We start from the raw sequence: 25,257 nt of genomic DNA, 5'->3' as shown, positions 1-25,257 counted from the left end.
TAAAATGAGCCCTCAAAGTAGTTTTGACTCACATTTCCCTGCTCACCAAAGAGCCATTTGTGTTTCATCTTTTGAGGATCTCTGCTTAGTTTTGCATACCACTTTAACCGGGTTATATGCTTTGTTGATGATCAAGTTTTTAAGTTCTTTATATATTTTAGATACTAGCCTTCTATCAGATAGTCTACCATTCTGTAGCCTGCCACTTTGCTGACTGTTGGTGTCCTTTGCTGAAGGGAAGCTTTTCGGTGTCATGAGATCGCATTTAATAATTGCTGGTTTCAGTGTTGATGCTATCAGCATCCATAACAGTGACTTCAAACCTAGTCCCACTTTCTTCTCTATCAGATTTATGCTATTTGATTTTACATTGAGGGTGTACTTCCTGTTTCAGCCCTACTTTATGAGTCATTGTGTGGACACCCAGTAAGTGAACAAAGATCTCCCATGAGAGGTTATGATTTGTATTTGCAATTTATATTTAAGCTAGAGCCACTGTGTGTAGAACTCCCTAGGCATTACCTTTCAATATAGGAGCTTAAAGAAATGGATTTGGCTGGGAGAGGTGGTGCATGCCTGTAATTCTAGCACTCGGGGAGGCAGAGGCAGGTGGATCTCTGTGAGTTCGAGACCAGCCTGGTCAACAAAGTGAATCCAGAACAGTCAAGGCTGCATAGAGAAATCTGTATCAAGAGAGAGAGAAGGGGGGGGGAGAATGAATGAATGAATGAATGAATGAATGAATGAATTGGACTCTGTGCTTTAAAACCAAGACTTCGAGAATCAGCTGTGACAACACTTTGCAGTGTAGTGACCCTTCCTGTCTAAGATGGTGGCAGTCAGCAGCAACTGAGGCATGGGGTAGGTTTCTAGCAGAAACCTTACAGCATCTGTTCACAGATGTTCCTGCAAGCTAAGAAATACATTATTTTGTTATTGTGTAGAACATTATAATGTATAAGCAAAAATTAGAATTATAAGGAAGAGCTGGTCTTTTATTTTGTAGCTGCAACTAATATTATTCTTAGAAAACAGTCTTATGACTGCTACTATACACCTATAAAAACTGCCCACAAGTTGATTTTAAAATTCACCATCACAGCCGGCACCAGGATCTGTGGCCAACATGTGATGAAGCTCACTCTAGAATTATCAAGAATGCTCATAATAGGCCCTACTCCTGAATACTTCTGAAGAGCTAAGGCTTTCCAGCATTGGTGAAAACATCTCACAAATCTAATGAGGTGTATGTTGAGTTAAAGTCATCCAGAATTTATTCTTTAAGTCTCCCTCAAATCGCTCTAGTGAAGAGGCACGGGCAGACAATAGAATACATGGTACACTTGTAATCAGACTTGTTTGAGTGTCTTGAGTCTGTCACATGTTTGGGGGAAAGAAAACCTGCGTCTTCACATACAGTATGTATTCATTTATGAAACAGAAAATGACACCTGTCCAACTACTTTACATTACTACCAAATGAAAAAAGAAGCCATAAAACTGATTACAACTGAATTTCTCAAACTGTGTCATATTCATATCTCTTAGTTATCATTGCATAAATCACTAAGAAAATGAGAAAGTAACTTAGAAGATTAAAAAACACAACTGGGTAACATTTTGGTGTCTGTAAGAGTTGGGTGGCCCAGGATAATGAAAGAACTTTGGCTCCCATCAAGTTCCAGGCATTTGGAAATAGAAAGAAAATCTACCTTCATAACTTAAGATCCATGGATATGGGAAATATAACAAGACAATAAACCTGGGTTCAAGTTACACGTGTCCCTGAGTAGAAAAAAAGAGACAGGCGGTGTGTGAGACATGAATTACAAGGTCTTGGACCACATAAAAATCTCCCTTGAGTTATAGACTCTTTGACATCACAATTATCAAGAAGCTTGAATGAATCATATGGAAGTCGCTGACAAGAATCCCACCCACACTCTAGCTGAAATGATTAGTATTACAACCCCAAGCATGCTGGGAAAGCAACCCCATGCCACCACATAATACAATAAATCATATCCTTAATTGGCAGAAAGAATTGTCTGGACAATAATATAGAATTCTGTTTCTCAGATCCATTAGAATGTCTTGCTGAAATTCACATAAGTTAGTCAGCTTAGTGTTTTCCTTGGAGAGAAGGACACAAAGCATGAGAAGTCAGAATTTAGCACTCGAATCTAGAAATAGCACTTTCAGCATTCGATATTTGTGGACTTGCTATACTGAAGAAAAATTGACATTCTAGAGTGACCATGAGAACTTCAAATTTAAATGTAATTGTATATTTTATTTAGAATTTTAAGACTATCTAATAAACCACAGTGGAACCTTTAAGAACACTCCAACTTCATTGTAGTCACAATTGTGTTTACCAGATTCACAGGGATGGGTATGTTTGTAAGCATAGCATCTAATTTAGCCAGTCAGAATTAGTTAAGGAATTATGCTATTTAAGTTTATAATCTGGGAGCCCAAATCAAAAGATTTGTAAGACTGAATGAAAAGAAATGCTAAGGATAGAGTTTCCTAATGCACTCATAGTTCCAACCATAAAAGGGTTCTATGGCTTTATTTGACTCCCTCAAATAAAGAGCTCGGCCCTGTCTTAAGCACTCAAGTCTTCAGTGATTTTATCACCCCAGTTCCATTGGTGCTCAAAGCTTGTGCTAGGGTCTGGATGTGTTCCCTCCCATCTACATGTTTGAATCTTTTTGTGCAACAGTGCTATGAGGTGTGTCGACTCCATGAAGGAGGTAATGTCACTGGAAAAAAAAAGCTTGACGAGGGAGGGCTTTCTATCCTCTAGGAAAAAAAGAAACGGTGTTCAAGGTGCCATCTTGAAAGCATACGTGGCTTTAGTTCTGTCTACAGCTCAGGGAACAAAGGCCCAAGTCTTCAAATACCTTTCTTTAGTTCACAGTGCTACAATGGCCACTTTTTATTGGCAAGAGAAGAAAAAGAAGAAGCAGGAAAAGAGGCCACACCTCTTCCACGCTCTTCCTAAGCAGTCTCACCTGGTGCCTCCCTTGCTGGCAGCACCCTCAGCCCTTAAGGTAGACAAGAAGCAAATGATGTCTGAATTCAGTTTTCAATGTGTCTTAAAAAAAAAAAAAAGATAATCCTTTGCCTCAAAGCTCTGGCTAGCTTTGGACTCACTATGTAGGCCGGGTTGTCCTCAAACTCAGCCATCAACCTGTCTTACCCTTCCAACTGCCGTGATTGCCAGAGTGTACCACAACACCTGGCTCAGTTGCAATCCTTGGCCGCTTCATCACCCTGATATTCATTATGTCTGTGCCTCTGTTTGGGGAAACTTAAGCTTAGGAGTCTCACTTTAATAGTCTGTTATGCAATCACTACAGAATGGTTTGCCCCAGTAAGGTACCAATGGAAGATGTTTCCTGGGTAACTTTAGTGTCGTTAGAAAGCAGGTCTCAAGTGAAAACCCCTGTATACTTATGGGACCCTGAATTAATTGTCTGAGATGTAAGCTGATGCTGCGTGTTTCCTTTAAAGTGGAGGAAGCTAGGGATTCTGCCTCCATCCATACCGAGAACCTCAGGATAAATCCAGAAGACAGAAAAAGAAGATGAAGAAAACCAAGCTGAGCAGGACTCTGAGATGACCTCTGAGGAGTTCTGATGTGTGATGGTGAAAAATATATTTCCCATGAAAATGGATATGGTGTCGTTTGCTCTGGTTCACTTACAATCTGCAAGCTAACCCTCAGGGTGGTTTTACAAAATTGTGCCCATGTCTTTGACATCTGTAAATTTTATCTGTGAATATAATAGATTCAATTACAGACAGGGTTTATACTAAAAATCATGAGGACACCCACTTCAGTCTTTTCGAGTCTGCAGCCTTCTGTCAAGATGTGAAGGCTGCTTTTAACAATTGGTTAACAATTGGTTAACAAGGGACCTTATTTTTGCCTCTTCAGAACTTCCGGGATCTCAGCTATATCACTTCCTGTTTTGTTTGTTTGTTTGTTTGTTTTTGTTTTGGCCTCAGTTTGTCATCTTTAGGGAAATCTCTGGCTTGTGGCCTTGCACAATTAACCTGCAGAATGCACTGCATTCACTGTGTATTTGTTTTCATTGCTCAGGCCAGGCTCGTGTGCAAATTGTATCTCTCTGGTTACCGTTGCATTGGGATGTCTTCAGCGGGCTGGAGAGATGGCTCAGCCATTAAAGGCTAGGCTCACAACCGAAAATATAAGAGATGGCTGCAGCAACAAATGGGCTAGGTTATTTCTTAAATTAAAGATAAATAAGTTTCTTTTCATATGCTCTGACAGTTCTTTTTTAAAAATATCATTCTAAAATTTATCTCATACTCCAATCACAGACTTGGTATCTCGTTTTCCCCCCCTGCTCACCAGGAGTCTCTGAGCACTTTCATTTCCCCTCTTGTTTTCAGAAATAGCTGCTGCTGCTGCTGCTGCTGCTGCTGCTGCTGCTGCTGCTGGATCCTGCTGGTGTTTCAGCCTTCCTATTGTGCTGTGTGTTCCTGATGGAGCCACTCCCTTCCAGGGACAGCCACTGGGTCCTCTGACCCCTTGCTACAATTTAGACCAGATGTTTTCCTGGTTCTGGAGCCTATCACAGTTTCCTACATTCCTCGGTCTCCTCTTTGATCTCTCTTTATTCTTGCTGGTGTAAATCCTCAAATAACTTCCTCAGAATGGTACGTGAAAGAGCAACTTTCTTAATCTCAGAATGCCTGCAAAACCATATTATTTGCCATCCTGGGACAGTCATCAGCTGCCTGGCAATGTTGTTTAAATGAGCTAGCCCATTTCAAAACCCATAGGAAACACAATGGCTGAGCAACAGTCCAAATCCACCCAACTTCAAACCTGGATTTAAAGTGAAATGGTACTCAAGAAAGAGTTACGCTGCTGAAAAGGTGATTGATTACTTGGATATCCATAGCATCTTTGTGTCTTTGTTTACATTTGAAACTCCCAGACCAGCCCCAGACATGCGTCTCCAGTGATAAAAATGCTCTGAGATTCGCCTTGGGGTCTTGGTTCCAACTAGTCCACCCTAGCTGAAACAGTAAGAACTACACCTGACCTCCTGAGGACCATGGCTTAGCAACACTGTAAGCAGCAGAGAACCAGCCAGCCACTCACGCCGCCTGCACAGCTAACTGTGGGAGCTTCAGCTTTCTGCCTCGGCCAAGCATCAGGAGCAAGCAATAAACTCCATCTACTTCTAGCCCATCAGAAGATGCAAATGCAAATTCTGAAGTTCAGTTTCTACCAAATGTGTGTTCTTTCCAGATCACCGTAAAGTGTAAAACCTAATCATCAAAACGCTGTCAGTTAGGGCCGTCTGTATCTGTGTCCTGCTCTCAGCAATTCCATGACAGCCTATGAACCAACCTCCAAGGAGTACTCGCCTTACAGTCAGGATGACCTTAACACTCAACAGTGTTATCAAGAGTCCCAGAGCATGCCTCTGCTTGCCTCTCACCCCCCCCCCTTGGCCGCCTATCACCTCCCCTTACATGTTGGCACCTGCTTCCTGTTTGCATGTCTCTTTCTCAGCAGTTTAACAAGTCTTTAATGATTACTGGATGCTCCCCTCAGCCGCCTCCTGCAATCGCCCCCAAACCAGCAAACAGAATGACCACAGCACCTTACCCTCATGCAAGATAGCCAAGCACCTGGCCTCAAGCAAGATGACTACCACAGCTCCCTTCATGCCCTATGGCTGCAGCATTATGCTCAAGCAAGACAGCCACAAGCGCCTACCTCAGAGGCTCTGCACCATAGTGAGATGTAAGCTTTTGGTTACCATAACCTATACTTGAAATTGTTTCCTAATGAGGAGGTAAGGCTTGCTTTGACTTGTGGCCCTGAATCTTCCAGTCTGTTCTGTTCAGTGCTTCCTCTAAGGTACGAATCCCCAAGTGTCTTCCACCAGCTCCCTGACCCTAAAGACTGTTCTCGCTTTTTTGTGTTCTATAACCCTATATTTCCAATGGGTTTTTCTCTCAGACACCTTCAGGAATTTTTTGAAACATTTTTTTGAAAGTCAAGTAAAGTCAGAGTTTACTCAAAGAGGACGACTTGCTTAGAGATGAAGAGACACTCCCCAAGCTTTTACATTTAAAATGGTTTTTATTCATGCCTATGTAGTATTCAGGGTGAACAGAGAGGGGCTGGGTGTTCTCAAGTCTCTATGGGACCCATCTGGGCAATCTGGGCTTGAATTTTAATCAATTTTTCAGGAGAAGGCAAAACCCTTAACTTTTCACATCCTTTTCCATTTCTTTTTGCCTGCCCTTTAGAAACACTTTTCTCCTCTTTGGCTTTGTCACCTTTCTACATAAATATGGCAGTTTGCTTCACTAAGTAAGGCTCACCCGGGGGAAGGAAGACCAAGTTGAGCCGAGTGGGCTTGGAAGAGAGCTTAGGTCTTCAAGTTGCCGCTGCAAGTTCTTCTCACTGTGGCTCTCGGTGAAGCCCACTTCCAGACAGCTGGTGTTGCTTATTCAGCTGCCTGCTCTCTCTGCCCACCTCACTCTTCCATACTCTCCCTTGGGAATGAGAATTCCCAGAGAGAAGCTGTGCCAACAGAAACTGTCCAATTAGAATGTGGAGAGGTTGGAGTATGGCAGGTCCAGAGGCTACCTACCTTATCTCAGGCTAGCGTTAGCCTCTGAACAGCATTCCTTGTCCATACCTGTGTCAGAACTAGCATTCCATGACTAATAAAAACAAAACAAACAAACAAACCCACTGAGAATCTATTAACTTTGCAGACAACTACCTCCTACCATCCCCAAAGCTAAGGATGTCATCAGACAGCATCTAAAGTCTACAGCTTTGCAGCCTTCCCCCAGCTTTCTATAGCCGCCTTTCTGGTGTACCCACCAATGTGTTTTAAACTTGTCCAGATTTATGGCTTTCTTTATTCTGTAAAAAACTTCATGAAACTGCTCCCATGTTGGAACATGAAGTTTGAGGTAACCTAAATTGGTTTTCCCAGGCCATGGTCACTCAAAATGTTTCCAGAATAAACTATCTCATATTCCCTTTAGAGTGAGAATTGTGATATATATATATACACACACATATGTGTGTGTGAATATATATACACACATATAATGTATATGGTAGGCATCAAGATATATGTATATGTATATATGCATACATACAAATTTAAATACACATACATACAAATATATATACATATATCTATATATACGTACATGTATATATACATCTATCTCAATGCCTGCCATATGCAATGTCACTGCTGGCCCAAAGCTATTGAAGCTTCCAAAACAATGACCCAAACTAAAACTTTCCTCTTGGTAAGTAAACAGCCTCCAGCATTGGCTATAGTGATGGCAGGCTGACCATCGCACCTTAGTAAGCTGTGAGATCCAGAAGGTCATTGCTACGGCCATCTCTGCTCAATGGTTCTAGACGCACAAGTAACTACTTAAATGCCGATGCCGCTCCCGTCCAGCAGGAAAGACACCAACACTGAGAACTCTTCTTGCAGCAGTTTTTATTCAGGATCCTTGACTATCAGAGTGACCCCAGGAAAAGCTCCCATAGAACCTTTATAGTGTGCCTGTCCTATCAGAAACTGCCACGTCGTCACTCCTGGTTGGTGCATTCGGATCACACCACCTCACGCCATGCCTTGTCAGATCACACCACCTGACGCTATGACTTGTTTGAATCACACCACCTTATATCATGCCTTCAGGTTTACTCACTGCGCATGCGCAAAGGGGGGGCACATTGCGCCCGGGAAGCAGCAGGGGCGCTGCTATCTGTGGCTCTCCACACTTAGACAAGACTCATCATGTTGCTGAGAGGGAGAAACACCAGCAAGAGGATAGATGTTCCCTTATATTGCTCTTTTTCCAGCGCTGTTACTGGGGAGTAGCAGGCACTATGTTAAAGCCGCTCCCTGGATGACTGGCTGGTTTGCATCAGTCTTTCATGATGGCTAAAAAAAGAAAGCAGGCTGTTGGCTGACTTTCCTAACTATGTCATTAGTAATGATCTCTTTTTAATGATTGCCACCTCCTTGCCATTTGGAATCCAGAGTGGGCACGTCTCACATCTCCAGCCTCTCACAGGCCTAGCTAGCTCAAGCCAGTTGTTTCCAAGCCTGAAGAAATAACAGGAAGCCAGCAGATGGAGTGAGGTGAGTGGGGGGCTGCACAAATCTCCTTGTGATTATGTTGGGTGTCTGTGTTAGGAGAAGATGGTAAAAGCCGGAAGCTGCTTGGTGCCTTTGTAACTGATATTCACAGAGCAGAAGGGATTTGAGAGTCCAATAACATGCGGGCCCTTTACTGGGAAAGGTCCGAGAGCCCTTCCCTTCCCAGGCACATTTGCAGTCCAGCTGAATGGACTGTTTAGGGTTTCCTTGTGTGCTGGCCGAGACTCCTTGGCCAAAGAAAATGTGTTTTGGAAATGGCTGTATACCAGGATAAATACAGGTTGATTTTATTCAAAAATAATAAGGTTGCCCTGTGGATTTTTTTTCCTTCCTAATTTATTTAAGTGAGACTGATTTCTTTTTATCAGGCAGAGCAGACATTACAAGCATGATTGAGCTAAGGCCCCAGAAACCATGCATTCACGCAGGCCCCGTTTCTGCCTCCCATGTCCTCCCACAGCCCTCTGTGGCAGAGCCCTGAGTCTAGAGAGATCCAGAAAACACTGAGCCCTGCAGTGACAAGGGTGTGTAACTGCAGTGAGTCCTTCTCCCCTGGCCAAACACTGAAAAACAAAAACAGAAATGGAGTAAGGAATCTCACAGGAGTGGTGACTCTGAGCCCAAGGGACAGTTTAGTATCTGAAACGCGTCAGATAGAATGGATTGCTTTTCAGTCGAATGTGAATAGTAGAAAGGCAGTCAGCACCTGATAGAACCCTCCTCCATAACAGCAAACTCCACACTCTTTCCTCCAGAAGACCTAATGTAAAGGACGGCACTGAATTCTTAATAGACAGCTCTGGTATCGTCACAAACACCACGGGCACCTTCCTGCTCCCCTCTCTTGCTGGAGAAGCATGAAGGGAACTCCAGTGCCACACATCCCCACACTTGTGAAGATGCAAAGGCAGACGGAGATGCCTCTATCTGCTCATGAGACAGCCAGTTGTGCAGACCCATTACTACCGTAGACAAGTGAGGTACACTCCACGTGTACAATAGCCTCCTCTTAGGCACAGAGAATGTGTACCAAGATCCGACAACACCGAATGAACCAGAGCCGGCTATAGCTGTGTGACCTACACACACATCCTCAAATCTAATGCCTTCACCACGGCTGTTAGCACTTGCCTTCCACAGTGCCCATGACCTTCTTCGTTTCGGCTACAAAAGTGAGACCAGCACATACGTATTCCCCCAATGTCTTGAATATTTGGGGGGGCATCCACTGGACAAAAAGGGTAGGCCACATTCCAGGCAGGGCAGGGGTGGACTCGATGGGATTTTTATGCACAATTGAAAACATAAGCTATTCTTTCTATGGTTTTACATTTAATATTTTTGATTGACTGCAGGTGACTGAGCCACTGAAGAGAAAAACCACAGACAGCAGGGGCTTCTGTGTGTCTATCAAGAGACAGCATCGCCGGACCCGCCTTTGACTCCAGGCATCCTTCCAAGCACTGCGTCCAGAATATCTCATTTATCCAAGCGCAGCCCCATGCTTTGACTAATATGAACCTCTCCTGTTTTATCGCCGAAGCCCCCACTGGCCACAGGCCATGCTCAGGCAGATGACATAATTGGGAATCTTGCGGAGGGCCGCGTCTCCCTACTCCAAATACCATCTGAATGTTTGTGCCGTTTCTTCCCTGCAGTTTCCTGTGTGGGGTTGGCAATCATCCTCTACATTTTGTAACTAAGAGACCAGTTGTCAACAAAAGTAAATACATAGACAAACATACTGCACGCCAAGCCTTAATAGGCTGATGTCTAATCAAATGTAGACTATGAAGGACTGGCAAGAGTGATAGATGAGTTAAAAAAAAAAAAAGAAACATTAAAAAAGAGAGAGAGAAAAAAGAAACCCTGTCTCGAAAAACCAAAAAAAAAAAAAGGGAGTGAAGGATGATCTTTCAGCTTCAGTTAATCGTGATTCCCTTGAAATAGACTGAAGAAGATGTTAAAAGAAATAGCCAGTTCTATTTTAAACACAGAGTTTGAAGAAGCACAGAAGCTCCGTGTTGGAAAGGCCTGCTGGCTCTGTTATACCACGTTACATTTCCACACCATCTACAAGCAAACTGAAGACTGCATTTGCACAACACACAGGTCAGGCATTAGGGGAAAGGACAGTGTGAGAAGGAGTTGAATATGGGTCCATTTGGGGCTAATATTCACCAATCCAATCACCACTGTTCCTATAGAGTCCTCCTACCAAGACTAGCTAGCCCTGTCCCCTGTGCTGTACAATAAACATGCTGTGCTGAGGGCCTGGATTCTTCCAGTAGTTGGTAGTTGCTGCCACCCCATTAGAGTTCGCACAGCTCAGCTAATCCCAGACTTTCTGTAGGTATATCTGTGTGTTGGTCCTCTCTTTATTCCCTCCCCATCACAGCCAGGTTTCCAGACCCAAGCCTCACGGGAGGAGGCAGTGTTGATAGTTACACCATTCTAGATATGTTAAAAGCCTTTGCCTTGTATGCTCTGGCGATTGAATTATACGTATGAGCAGCACAGCTCAACAAAGCTGTCACCAAAAAAATCCAGTTATGTTCTTTGTTCCCTGGAGAAAAAAAAAATATTTAAATACAAAGTTCGAAAAGTACCAAGTTGGAAGACATGAAGAATTTTGGCTGCTGAGAGCAACCGGTATCTTGCGCAACAATATCAAGTAGACCCAACAGGCACTGGAGTGTGATGAGTAGCGGTATTCGTGGCTCTTGGGTACCACACTGCCTGCAGCCACAGTAGCTTTGGCTTCCTCTGTGTTGAATATTAGTTCTTACATCCAAGAGCAGTCACCCGGGAGGAAAGCACACACTGTGCTGTTCAGAACTTCCTGAGACATTTGCTTTATATCCAGACAGAAGCCAAGAGGAGCGAGCCCTCGGACCCTGGCATGTGGGTCTCCAGTCCAGTGGCCAGAGCTTGCTTTCTTACAAAGATTAATGAAGTGTGGAGATTGCCAGCTCTGTCTGTTCGACTGGCCACAAAAATCAGCTGGCAGAAGCATGTCAATTTAATATCACTCCACTTCAACACTCAGAAATGATCCCAACTGAAAAGAGTCCGAAAACTGAGTCCAAGAGCTGTGTTTTTCTTTATGAAGAACAGCTTAGCAACCCCTCTAGAACATTCCATACACAATATTACAAGCTTTCTTTTTATACTTTAGGCATGGCGAAGACAGGAGGGGGAGTGAATTGTAATCCTGAGTCAAATTTCAAAGTCAATACGTTGAACCTCTGCTAGGCCCTGGATATTTTCTAAATTAATTGACCATCAAATTCTTACCCCTTACATCTGCATTACATTAGAGATCATGAAGCTATTTGGGGATTTTTTGCTACTTAAAGCTAAGATTGCATGGGCATGATTCTTTGAGAGGGCCTGTTCCTTTTCAAAAATTATTTTGAATTCATGGAAAGAAACAGGATTATCTGTTGTGTTTATGCATGGCTGTTTCATTCTAAGGAGCTCAAAGGACTTCGTATCATCTTGTTTCTCTCCATAAGGAGAATGGTAGACCAGCTGCTTAGCACGAGGACTCAGCTTTCATTAGAGGGTCTTCTGGTCTGTGCTAGCAAGGTCGTTTTCTAGGTTTGTTTGTTTTCATTCATCTACTCATTCAAATTTTCCTATAGATTCCGGAAATCTGAGAGGAGAGGAAAGTGTACATACTAGGCTAGTAAAAGAGTCTGGCTATTAGAAGTAAATAAATCAGGCATCTACAGGAGGAATGAATCTTATACTGTGCCCACAGTGAATAAAGTGTATGCTTCACATAGGAGAGGGCAAACACCCTGCTGAAGGAGGTGATAACTGAACTAAAAGTGAGAGAAAGACAGAAGTAGCTGGAGAGGAAAAGAGTTGTAGAAATGTGCTCTTGGCATGAAGGAGGAAAAAAAACTACACAAAGGCCTTGGGCTAAGAAAGAATTCGCTTTAGAGAGAAGGCCAGTGTGGCCAAAGTTGGTGCTTGGAAGACTAAGTCAGGAAGGTGAACAGGGCCTAGTTTACTGTGAGCACTGTGCTATACACTAACTGACTAGTCCCGGGGGTTCCACCCTCCAAGGGCTAAATTGTCCACATGTGTCACCTCACTCTGTGAACTTACCAGACACCTGCTAGAAGTGACAGAAGAGATGGATGGAGATTGTGTTCACGGCTTACAGTACACTGTGAGCAGAGTCACTCAGGCAGGGGGATGGCGCAATTAACCGATGGGGTCTCAGCAAAGAGCATGCATAATCCTGACTCCAGGACAGAGAGCCTAGGCTAAGGGCTCTGGCCTGGCCTGATGGAGAGTGAGGAGGTAGGGAGGGGGAGGGGCAGCCAGCACTCCTAGAGGGTCACCAGAGGCTCCTCCCACCGAGCAACAGCCCTGCAGAGGAGCCAACCAACCAACTGACTAAAGCCAGGGGACAGGGAGTAGCTGAGGCGCTTTCAGAGCTGAGATGGAACCTGGATAGGAAAGTTCAAAGCCATAAGATCCAACCTTCCAGGCTGGATCTGTCCCCTGCCCCCATCACAGCAAGTTTCAGAACGGTTATCAATGTTAAAGGTAAAATCAATGTCTTCTCTGTTTTTAGAGTTTAGATGCAGGTCAGGGAAAATCAATGGCAGTACTGTGGAATGCTCTAATTGTGGCTGTTATTGCTCCCACATATCACAGTTTTGAACAGGCAGAAGAACCCCCTCTCGTCCCCTCCACCCTTATAACACCCAAGTTTCTTCAGGTTGACTCTGGGAAGCTGCCTGCTGCCTTCTGACTTGGGCGGGGACAGTTCGAAGGTATGAACTGTGAGTAGAGTGGGCCCTGTGTCGCCTGGCCTACAGTCTGTCTTCTTAACTTCAGAGTCTATGGTTTGAGTTCTTGGCTTCCCCCTCTTTTCTAAAGATAATGCTTAATTTTAGCTCTGGGCAGTGTGTGAAATAAAGCACAAAGCCTAAAGGTCAAGGAAGGAAATGTCAAGCGGGAAACACCCTGGAAAGTTCTTGGGTCGTTTTCTCTCTGGGTTGGGATGTGAGCCTGTGGCGATTTTCCCTTCTTTCTTCATTACACTCTGGTTTGGTCCCAAAATCATGCCTTTGGAAACAGACTAAGCCAGAAAGCCCAGTTCCCACAATGGCTTCCTCTGTGAGACCCACCCTAACCTCATGGCCAAGGCTGAGGACACGCAGGGCTTCCTGGGAAAGGATCTTGCAGGATGCAACTGCCACCCAGAATCAAAGCCTCCTGACAGAGCCAATAGAGAGTCGTCTCATTGTTCGTATTTCTTCCATTTCTTTTTTTAAAAAAGAAAAGCTATTTTTGTTCTGATTCTAGAAGTAAAAACATCTATCACAACCTTAGAAAATAGAGGAAAAATTTGTTGAAAATCAACCACTGTTAGGATCACAGTCTGAAATGTCCCCCAGCATGTTCATGTTTTGAGAACCTGTCCCTCAGCTGGTCACACTCTTTGGGGGCCTGTGGAAGCTTAGGAGGGTGGGGACACCCTGGGGGAAGCACTTCACTATATGGCTAAGCCTTTGAAAGGCATGGCCCAGCTCCTGGCTCTGGACCATTCATTCTGCTTCTTGACCCATAAACATGTGAGCAAGAGCTTGTGCCTCAGCCATGGCCCCCGATAGCCGCTCTGACCCTGGCACAGCTATCCCTCCATTGTGGACTGAAATCTCCTTTAAAACCAACCCTCCTGTTTTGTTTCTGTTAGGTATGTTGGTCATGGAGATATAACATGGACACCTATGATCCTATTACTTTGGGGGAGGATTTGAGGTAAATCTGAATGGTTGGTTGTATTTAACTCTCAAACATTCGTTTTTATAGAAATTTTATAAAAAGCATATATGCATATAAGTCTATATTAATATGTCTTTATAGGGGAATGGAGAGATGGCTCATCAGTTAAAAGCATTGACTGATTTTCTTGAGAACTACAGACGCTTAGGTTTAAAATGGCTGACACAGTTTTTATGTGGAAATTGAAATCCTAGGCATTTGAAAACATATTTTTGGTTTGTTTTATTTTCTGAGAAAGCCTAACAGAGTCAGGTGGAGCCTCTGCTGGAATGTTCTCACTGGTCTATTTATCCACATATGGCTTGGATGCTCACCACTCTGATTTACTCTGCCAATGTTGCTGTTTTTCAAAGGGAATTCCCACCAAGGAGCAGCATTGAAAGCATTTGTCCCATGCGCATGTGGTTAAGCTCCGGCTCATCTCTACCAAGTCGGGATCACATCACGTGAGCCTCAAAAAAAGCAACAACACAAAACGTACTCCTTTGGCAAGCCACGTACACACTGCCCTTTAGGAATCACTACTGTGGTAGACCCAAAATTAGTGGACGAAAGAAAAGACAAGGCGCCTTTCCGCCCAGCTCTGAATCCAACCAACTGTGTGTCCTTGAGAGAATCCTGTTCTCAGTGCATCAGTTCAGTTGTGCTTGAGATGAAAGCTTCCAGGGTTACCTTTCATGAAGATTGCTTTTTCTTCCCATGAATGGCTGGGTGGCACGGTAGTAACAGGTACTTCATGGATAAAATGGGACTCAGACTGGACCTAAAAGAAAAGGCAGGCTTTACTTAAACAAAGCAGCCAGCACGGAGCACAGTTATGAGGTAGGGTTGGGGTGGGGGACAATGAGATGACGTACCTCGAATATCAGCATAGAGTCCGAGCTCTCATCAGCAACGATAGACACTGGCCGTTGACAGCTGAGAAGCACACATGGAGCAATAGAAGTGGCTTAATTCTAATGTAAAAGGCTTGGAGCACTGAGGCCAGTTCTGAGTCTCTATGGGAACGTTGGAAGCAAAGAGATAAGCCATAAAAAGTAAGGTGGGAGTAGACTCCAAAAAGACTCAAGAGGGGAAAAAATAAAAGGTAAAAACTTCAGTTTTCGGCACTGACAGGAAAAGAGCCTTAAAGATGCCAATCTCGTTTTTTTTTTTTTTTTAAATAATAATATAAAGCTGCAAACTGGAGATTTTTCAACAACTTTCCTGGGTTCTTCCAAGAGGCAAGGTCACAGAGAGATCCCCCTAATCTAGAGGGGTGGGCACAAGTCCAGTCATAGCAGATTTGCTTTCCGGAGCAGAAGAAGCTGAGGCACCAAGTGTCTGAGGATTTACCATGTATGGTAAATCTGAGGAAATGTTAGAGGCCAAAGGTGCAAGTCCCTAGGAGCCGCTACTCATGGATGTAGGAATTCGAGGGGCTTTAGATACAGGAAAACCACCAGGTTCTCATGAGGAATGTAAGGGGAGCTCGTGGTGAAAACAGGCCAGCTCGATCTCTCCTGCAAGCGCCTATAATGCCGGGAAGGACTTCCTCAGAGCCGTGAGGAGACGGGAGGATGGTGTCTCTCCCACCATGGTAACTCCTTCTAGGTTTCCTGTGACATCTTGCGAGTGGGGAGGGAGGGAGCTAACTCAGAAGTGAAGGCTGCAGACCCACGAAGAACAGAGTAATCTGTAAGGTTGCAACATGCACCCCTCCCCATGCCGTGGGGATAGGCTGAGGTAGCTACTATAGCATAGCTCAGGGACAGGCAAGACAGAGACAGAGCCCACTCTCTACACAGGTTAATAGAAAACTTAAAACTGAAACTTTACTTCCTGGAGCTCCCATTGCTTTATATATCCTGTCTTGCCTTCAAACACAAATCACGATAAATTATAACAGTCAAGAATATAACAGTCCAAAGTCCCAGATATTAGGATCAAACTAAGATAGGGAGATTTAAAATAACAATGATTAATATCTAAAGGGTTCTGAGTGAAGAAAACACACAACATGAAAGAACCCTAGGGGGGATCAAAATGAGAGGCTAAAACTAAGACATTGCAATTAAGATTATTATTTTTAGTTCTAAGTCAACATGCACTACCATCATTTAAAGCAGTTAGTTGTGACTATGTTTTTGGAATTTTAACATAGGAACTAATGCACTCTGTGGTTAGACTGTCATATGGACAGGAGGGAGGGCTTAACAATACTCTGTGGCAAGATGCCTAGGCCATGTGAAGTGCTGTATTGTGTATCTGTTAACTTAAGCTAATTGTAAGTGTGTATTGTAAACTCAAGGGAAGCCACTCATTTTTTAAAAAAGAAGTATGGCTTATTTGCCAAGGAGATAGATAAATGATTAAATAAAATGAGAGAATGCAAAAGGGAAAGGAAGAAAGCAACAAACACAACAAATAGATTATTTTTTTTAAGTTTTCTCTATACTGATTTGATGACAATAGTTACATTGACCGTGGATGGTCTAAGCATGTAAAAGGTGGAGGCTGTCAAGGATAAAAAACAGGGCTCAATTAAATGCTGTTTCTATGAAGCCCGTGTGTTAGTCAGCACTTTCAGAATCTATCTGTCTTTGTCTCTCTCTGTCTCTTTTTCTCCATCTCTGTGTGTGTGTGTGTGTGTGTGTGTGTGTGTGTGTGTGTGTGTGTGCGTGCATGCGTGCGTGCAAACACACACATGCACACAAACAGAAATGGATTTGTTAACAAGACAAGAGCAAGCAGGCAATGTTCCATGACTATATAGACTTCGAGAAAAAGGTGTAGCCTAGATTAAAGATGTGTCTTCCTTCCTCAAGATCTGGATTAAAGGTGTGTGTCCTCCAGCCTCAGGATCCAGCTTAAAGGCAAGTGTCTTACCACCTTAAAAATTCAGATTAGAAGTGGATCTTCCTCCCATAGACCAGCTTCCGGAAAAGAGAAGAGAAAATCGTGGTGGTTCTGTGGTAGGGAGAATTGAGCCTGCGGGGAACAGTTAAAGGAACCAACTGTTGGTGAACAATTAATTAAAGGAACTAATTGTTAAGGAGAGATTGAAGAACAGAGGAGAAAAGAAATACTGAGGTCCAGGCATAAATTGTGGTGCAAAATTGAAAGATCCATGAGAACCTGATTTTTCTTCTATATATCTTTGGGCCAACCCCAGTACTTTTTAAAAAGTTAAGTTCAATTTTTTCATTACAGATTACATCATGTTTTTGCTTTTTATCTTTTACAATCAACAGAGCATTTAAAAATCAACAGAGCAAGAAAACAACCTAACAAAGAAATGCAAACTGTTTTGTATAACCTACAACAGCAAAATAAATCAATATCCCAGAAATGGTCATCATGACCTTATTATTATTTATTAAACAATACTCAGGAAAGTTTAATCATGGATTACCCTGAGTTTTAAGCCATTGTCTTTACATAATTGTCATAGCAACATAACCTGAAACTAAATATCCTTAACACAGAAAAAAAAAAAACTTAACTTACTTCTAATCGTAAACCAATAGGTATGCAATCCATCTTTATCCAAGCCTAGGCTAACTGCTAAAGGGTCTTCTATTATAAAATATCTTAAAGCATGACCTTGAAGCACACCTTCTATTGCTCTCAAAGCAGATTCTAAAGAAACACTTCATTTCTTATAAGAATAAGTTTTACTTCTCTGTAGCTATCAATATCTATCTAGGTACTGTTACGTCAAAGTCCTGACGTTCTTTTCAAACAGTTTTTGCCAGGTTGCTCACAATAGTCAGAGCCAAAACTCACTCATTGTCTCAAACCTTTGGCCAGATGCCTTCTTTCAGCAGTTTCTGTGGGAAAAAGTTTTCCAGTGTAAATTTCATTAGGGCTGGACTCAAAATGGGAAATAGAGAGAAAGGCAGTTTTAGGAGAAAAGTAGATTTCAAAGTAGTTTCTTAGGCCATTAGACATGGACCATAGATAATATTTAAGGGCAGTGGTGATCAGCCAGAGATCTTTGGAACTTTGTCGAGCAGAGCCTCAGTATCTGTTCTGGATGTCTAAAGATCATGCTGGACAGTCGGAGGTCTTCAGAGCTTTGTCAAGAAAAGCCTCTATGACTTGTCTTCATGTCTCTGACACTTCATATTTCAACTTTAGCAAAAAGTCTCTCACTCGTGTGCCAACCATTTTTGAATTTTAGTTCATTTCAGATGTAGTCAAGTTGACAACCAAGAATAACATCACACCTACTTTAAAAACATAAGCACAACAAAAACGAAAAGAAACGGGGGCTGTACAAGGCCCTGAGTGAACCCAGCACTTCAACTTTCTTCTGTATGGCACACATGTTTCCTTCTCTTCAAATAACTATTTGTACATACATGTACATATACATACATGTACAGCAACAAATGCATGCACATACATGCATAAAAGTAAAGAAGAAAAAGAATTACAAGGGATGATTCTACTGGACTTAAGGACTGGTCTGACGTATGGAGTAAAGAGGAAGAGAGAGCTAACCGGGGCAGTTTGGTTAGTTGATGAGTGAGGTTTTGTGACGAGACTGTTTTAGGATGACAGCCAACACTGTGGCACCAGCAGCCTATGGATGCATGAGAGAGGAAGATACTGAACCAACTAAGATCCTAGCAACCTAACCACAAAGCTGTATCACTTCCTTCAAAAGAGAAATGACCAATTCCAAAATGTAAATTGCTGCTGAGGCACCATTGCTTAATAGAGGCCTTTCCTTGACATCCAAAATCTTTCTAGAAAAGAAATTATGTACTTCCACCCAGGAAGGTCTGTAGAGATGCCCTCCTCCCAGAGAGAAGGCTGACACCCCAGAGCCTTGTAATACAGAAATTCTGAGTTATCACTGCATCCTTTGACATCTGGTATAGGAAACAACAACTTCCCCATCTAAGGAATCTCTACCCTATGGAGGTGGGTCATAGGCAAGGGTGCACTTAAAATATGAGAACTGCCATACAAGGGTGATGAATCATCTTATCTTGGTTCTGGCTGAGCAGAGGGACCTCGGAGAGTGCAGGCCAGGCCTCAGAACTGTGTCAGAAAGCTGAGCCTTCCATCACACCCAGGGCAAGCTGCGCATGGCACAGGAAGGCAGTGCCGGGGAAAGGAAAAACATTAACATGAGTTGGAGAAAGACTCATAAACATCTTGGCACGGATACAAATGTGTGTTTCAGACCCTAGCTTCAAGTGACTATTACATTGTTCATTTTAAACGTTAAAGGAAGTAACTGGGTCTGGTGATTTGAGCCTGTAACCTCCAACACTTAGGCGGCTGAGGCGGGAGGATCGTGAGTTCAAAGCCCATTTGGGATATATGGTAAAAACCTGTTCATAAAACAAAAATGGAAAATAAGAAATAAAGATAAAAACCAATTGATTACTTTCTTTAATTAGTAGAGTCACACATTATTAAGTGGCAAGACTCATTAAGATTCTCTGAGTAGATTTAAGACTTTCTATGTGTAGCTGAGTTTGGTGCTATATATCTATGGCAGCAGCTACTCAGAAGGCCGAGGTCCTTAAGGTCAGATGTTCTAGACCCTCCTTGGCAACACGGAGAGACTCTGATCCAGTGAAGAGAGAGAAGGGGGGCCATTCAGCCTCCACAAGCACGTTGACACTCATACCATTCCTGATCACACATGAGCAGCTCTGTCTGCTCTCCTCTTGAGTTGCTAATCCGGAAAACAGGAACAATAACGAAATGGGCAGCATGAGGCAGCTTTACCTGAGTCAGCTAGCATATAACGTAGAGAGGTTCGCATCACTCAGCTTTAGTGGCTCAAAGCCCAAGATTGGGAAAGCACACTAGTTTGGTCTCTGTTGGGGACACCAACATTGGCTATGCTGATGTGAAAATTATCAGAGTAATCAATGACTTGAGTCCAGAACTCAGCAGCACACCATGGCAGGAACATCTGTAGGTGCAAAATGGCCACAGCTGTGCCTGGGGTAGAGAGGACAAGAACGGAGGGTCTGGGTTGGCTCCTTGTGCAGTGATGTTTAGTGAGCACTCAGGAGACTGCTTTGGAAGTATATCCCAGAAGACCCGGGAACCTCTCATTAGCATTCAAAGGTCTCACTGCCTTTGCAACATCCTGAAACTAAGTCAGGAATACATGGGACTTTGAGAGGCGGGGGCTTAACACATGGACTACATTAACCATATGAACAATCAGTAGTATATTAATTGTTGGGTTAATTTTCAGTATAATGAACATTTATCTAAGGTAAGGCATAAATTTAGTAAACATATGTGTGTGTGTATGTGTGTGTGTGTGTGTGTGTGTGTGTGTGTGTGTGTGTGTGTTGTAGAGACATGTAGATGTAAGCACTAATAAGAATTATAAATAACTGTAAACCCTCTACAGAAGAGAGTTCAGTGCGGATGGGGAGAAGTATAAAGAGGGAAGTCACCCCACATCAGATGCTGGGAAAATCCACATGCATGTGTGACTGTGGTGTGTTCAGCCTACCAAAGGATCAAGAGAGCCTGAGAACTGGCTTTCTGAAAACACCAAGCACACTCACTGACCACAAAGGAACCAGAAGTGGCTAGAAGGACACCAACCATTGGCCAAGCTGATGTGAGAATTATTAGAGCAATCAGTGGCTTGGCTCCCAGACTCAGAGAGCCCAAGTTGGCTTAAGCTAAGTATAGAGATGACAGGACACGTGCATCAGGAAGGAGGGACCACACACCATCTGCTTAGGTGTCTAGGCAGCAAGAAGAAGGAACTGTGGTAGTAAGGGAAAGTAATGGTATTCTGTATAGCAGCAGCTGAGTTCTGTGAAAGAAGGAGAGAGTTGTAAAAAAAAAAAAAAAGTGGATGGATTTAGACTAGAAAGCAAAGACTCCGGTGTTGATGCTGAGTGTAGCTCAAGACCAAATGAAGTTGAGAGGCTCACCCAGAGACAGAGCCACACTATGCAGAGATGCTTGATTGCTCAGTGGGTGAACCTTGGTCAGGTTTCCGTTTGTGCGTTCCATTGTGCTGATTTCTCAGGAGCGAGCCATAACGAGGGGTCTCACACTCAAATACCTTCTGGTGCCATGAAGGCCGCAGCATGTGTGGAGCTGGCAGAATCAGCAGTTACTCAGGAATCCAGAGTTCCGCAGAGCCGCATGCTCACCATGTTTCGTCGAAACATGTGTTGCTCTGTTTAGCCTTCACGTTTAGATAGGGATGAGGCCGGAGGGAAGGGTTTGCGGACTTGCAAACGCTGACAGGGCCAACTCAGTCAAGGCTGTACCACTGAGTCTGGGGAGAGCTAGCATCTACCCTGAAGATGGTGGTCAGCACTCAGTGTGTTACTTTTATCATGCAAGGACATGGGTCAAGGACACTCAGAATTTTAAGAAAACCCAGGACTCCTATTGTGTGTGTGAAGCACTCTGACTGTTGCATTTTGGCTCAACTGAAAAACAAAACAAGCCTGGGGAAGCCATCTGGGTACCAGACCTTCCCCTGCATCAGTTTGCGTCCTCTGTTGTACACATTCGATTCAACCTGTCATGGACCTGGAAGACGGCTTTTGATACCTGAGAGTCAACATTACTTGTGGTTTCCTTTGGTTGCACTGATTAAAGAGGAAGAGGGAAAGAAATTCTTTAAAGCCGAAGGAGCAATTTGGGATTAACGGTTTATGGAGACAATTGCTGTTGGGGAAACAAAGCAGGAGGCTTAGGCTAAACAGACCCCATGAACCTGTGCAGTTATTTGCTGGGTTTTGACAGTAAGAATTCGTTCTCATGTTTGGGCCAGCATTTCCTTTGTATGCAAAAGTGCATGTATGTAGACTCTGGGCAATGGGAGTCTTGGTAGCATGAATTAGGATAAAATGATATGGGAACTTTATACTATAGTGACTGAAGAAGAAGGTTAGGGGAATTTCTCACTCTCTTGGCAGTATCCTGGACAGTATCATCTATAATTTAAAATTTTCAGCAGATTGAGCTATCATGTACGGCAATATTCCATAGATTCATAGAGTATTTCAGTCTTTTATTTTCTAGGAAAAAAGTCTTGCTTCTTAACATTATGCTGTTCAGACTCTGGGGTAGTGGGAAATAAGGCTAGAGAAGCTGTGCCTCTGGGTGGAAGGATTAGTGGGTATCTGGGAGAGAAAATGCCATATCTCATCCATGCCAAGGAAGCCAGGGGGATGCCTTCATTTTTGCCTATTTCAGAAAGGATGTCACAAGTAAGTGTCCAAATGCCACACACTCAATGAATTCTTAACTTTCCTCCCTCCTGACCTAGGTTCCTTTTGTGGTTGAGCCTGTTGGCTGGGTTCTAAGATCTTCATTGTCTTTTGTGACAGAATACTATTAAGCATGTTGTTTGTTTGACTGTCTGTGGTACTGGAGACAGAACATGGGATCTTGTATATGCCAGGCAAATGCTGCATCATTGAGTTATATCCGAGCCTAGAATATTAATTGTGACTTAAGATGCTCAGTGGAAGATAAGATTTCTAGGCTCCCTTGGCCTTTATGTGTACCTGGTATTCATTTTTGACCAATGTGAAATATGACAAATACAGTTTTCTGGAACTTCCTGTAGGTGGTGTTAGCTCATGAACCATACCTACTTCTCCTGAGTCTCTACTTGACCTCTGACTCCTGGTCCTTGACTTTTAAGGAGGATAAAGTGTGATCTAGTCTGAGAAGAGTTTGGAGCAAAGATTTCTTCCTCTTGGAGCTAACATTCAGAGCTGAAATCTATCTGAACCCGCGTACTTCCCTGTCTGACCTGACACAGCTAATGTGTGTCCTGGGACCAGGCAACTAAGGAGCCTCAGTCTTCCTCGGCCTTTTCTCATTATTCACAATATCTAATGATCTACAACTAGATTCCTTGATGTGTCGGCTTAAATCTCTAAGAAGGCTAAGCTGAGTTTTAAGCACCCGTGCTTTCTGTTGCTGTGATTAACACTGGAAAGAACAGGGTTTGAAGTCAGAGGAGGAAGTCAAGGGAGGAGCTGAAACAGGCATAGAGGGGTACTGCCTACTGGCTTGCTCTGCACAGCACACTCCGTCGGGTTTCTTATACACCCAGGACCACCTGCCCAGGGGTGGCACCGCCCACAGTGGACTGGGCCCTCACATACCAATCACTAATAAAATATTTTTAAAATGCCTCACAGTCTTTCTTACAAGCCAGTGTGATGGAGGCTTTTTCTTAGTCAAGGTTACCTTTCCCTAGCCTGGGTCAAGGTAACAAACAAAAAACTAACCAGGACAATAAGTACATCTACTTATTAACACCCACTTTATCTTTTATATGTGTTTTTTAAAAAATATATATATATAGTTTTAAGAACCAGAATGAGCAGGGCATGGTGGCAGATGCCTTTAATCCCAGCACTCAGGAGGCAGAGGCAGGCGGATTGCTGTGAGTTCGAGGCCAGCCTGGTCTACAAAGTGGGCTACAAAGTGTAGCCAAGGCTACACAGAGAGAGACCCTGTCTCAAAAAACAAAACAAACAAACAAACAAGAACCAGAATGAATAATAACCATACCATATCGCCAAGAGAGCCATTTCCGTTGCTCCACCTACTTCCATTTAATCCAACGAGGGGAAGGAGGCTTCTATCCTTTCAATATCCAGCCCATCAATAAATATTATTATTATTTCATTTATGATTATTTAAACAGAGTCTATCATTTAAAAAAAATAGAAACAGTTTCTTCCAGGAAAATATTTTCATGTATTTACCAAAATGTTCTTTTCTGTCCATAGTTACATAACCCACTCTTTTCTATTAAGTCCTAGGTATTGCATTGCTACTAAAATGCCAAATCACTGTTCTTAAATTTTAAACATTGTGGAAAGAAAAGCATTTTAAAGAAAAGCAGAATTGATTGGGATTATGCGTTTGGAGGATTTTTTTTAAAAAATACATATTTATTTTTACTTTACATATATAAATGTCTTGCTCGCATCTCTGTGCTCCACGCATGTGCAGGGCCCAAGGAGCCCAAAACAGATCTCCTGGAACAGAAGTTACAGATGGTGGGGATCTGTCATGGGAGTGCGGGGAGACAAGCCTGAGTCCTTTACAAGAGCAGCCAGAGCTCTTAGCAGCAGACCCATTGCTTCAGCTACTTGAAGATGTCTATTTAAAAATTCATTCTTTTGCCAGAAGTGAAACGTACACAGCAAATACCTCGGGGACTTCAGTATATGACAAAACTCATGGGCTCCATTCTTACGAGTGGCTCTGAAGGTTTTTGTGTTTCCTTCTGATAGCAGTTTGACTGTTTCAAAATGTCAAATTTTCAACGTGAAAGCTTTGTAATTTCCATTCCTCACTCAAACAGTTGGGCGATCTATAAGACAAAAATAAGAATGCGTATAAGACATCTAATGCAGTCTTTTTGTTTTCTGTGCTTTGAAGTATGCTAAAGAAAACAGAAAAACATAACAAAACAAACAAACAAACAAAAAACCAAAAAAAAACCAAATGTACCAGAGTTTGGTCAGGATCTTTCCATTGCTTTCACTTTTTAGCAGGGGCATCAAACAGATGGCAATCAGTGTAGAACACTAAAACAGAGGGAATTGATGCACCATCAGACACTGATATGAACCTTCCACTGCCCACCTACAGACTGACTGAATGAGACTTTTTGCATCCTGTTGACTGATCAGTACAAATGATGGCTCTGAACACCAAACTCACAGAGCCATTGTGAGAGCTGAGTGAAGCCCGGCTCTAAAAGCCCAGGCTCCCTTTGGGCACAAAACGGGCAACTTTACAGCACTTTGTTCTCTCTCCACTGGGGGATTCGAAAGCTTCTCGAACCAGACGCAAAAAGAAATTCATTCTGCACCAAGTAAAAGTAATTACGTTATTCCAACAGCTTCGGGGAAATTTGAGAAAATAATCTCCATTCAATGAAGCAGCCAAAATAAGAGCTGGAGATGGCCTGACACAGAGCAGAAAGCATCTCAACTCGCAGCCCGTAGCAGATGGCTATCGCATCCTCTGGGAGGACTGTAAAGGATCCTACCGCAGTGAGAGCTTGTTTTCAAGGGGTCGGGGGGGGGGGGGGAGCCAGGGTTTGGAGACATCTTAAGAGGCAGTAATTGTGGATGAAAATCTTTGTCTCCCGCTGTCTTCTGGCTGGTCACTGGGGAGTGATCGTTTCTGGGGAGCTTTTATCTCTTGGGGCCCAGTAGCGAAGCATGATTTTTTTTTCCTAACAGGCATGCGCCTCTCAAAC

At 43.2% G+C, this 25,257-nt stretch overlaps 1 long non-coding RNA gene across 2 annotated transcripts in view; it reads left to right on the top strand.

Moving 5' to 3' along the window:
* Window positions 1-12,638: 12,638 nt before the first annotated feature.
* The window catches only part of LOC311586708, a 32,416-nt gene continuing 19,797 nt past the window's right edge, over window positions 12,639-25,257 (top strand). The window contains exons 1-2 of one of the 2 annotated variants that reach the window (XR_014775629.1): window positions 12,639-12,773; window positions 24,895-25,048. This is a non-coding gene — a long non-coding RNA (uncharacterized lncRNA). The remainder of the gene's footprint in view (window positions 12,774-24,894; window positions 25,049-25,257) is intronic. The other variant, XR_014775630.1, reaches the window with a different exon arrangement.

Source organism: Acomys minous (assembly GCF_964271855.1).
Source record: "Acomys minous genome assembly, chromosome: 16".
In the NCBI taxonomy this organism is placed as follows: domain Eukaryota; kingdom Metazoa; phylum Chordata; class Mammalia; order Rodentia; family Muridae; genus Acomys; species Acomys minous.
This window is presented reverse-complemented; position numbering and strand designations above follow the sequence as displayed.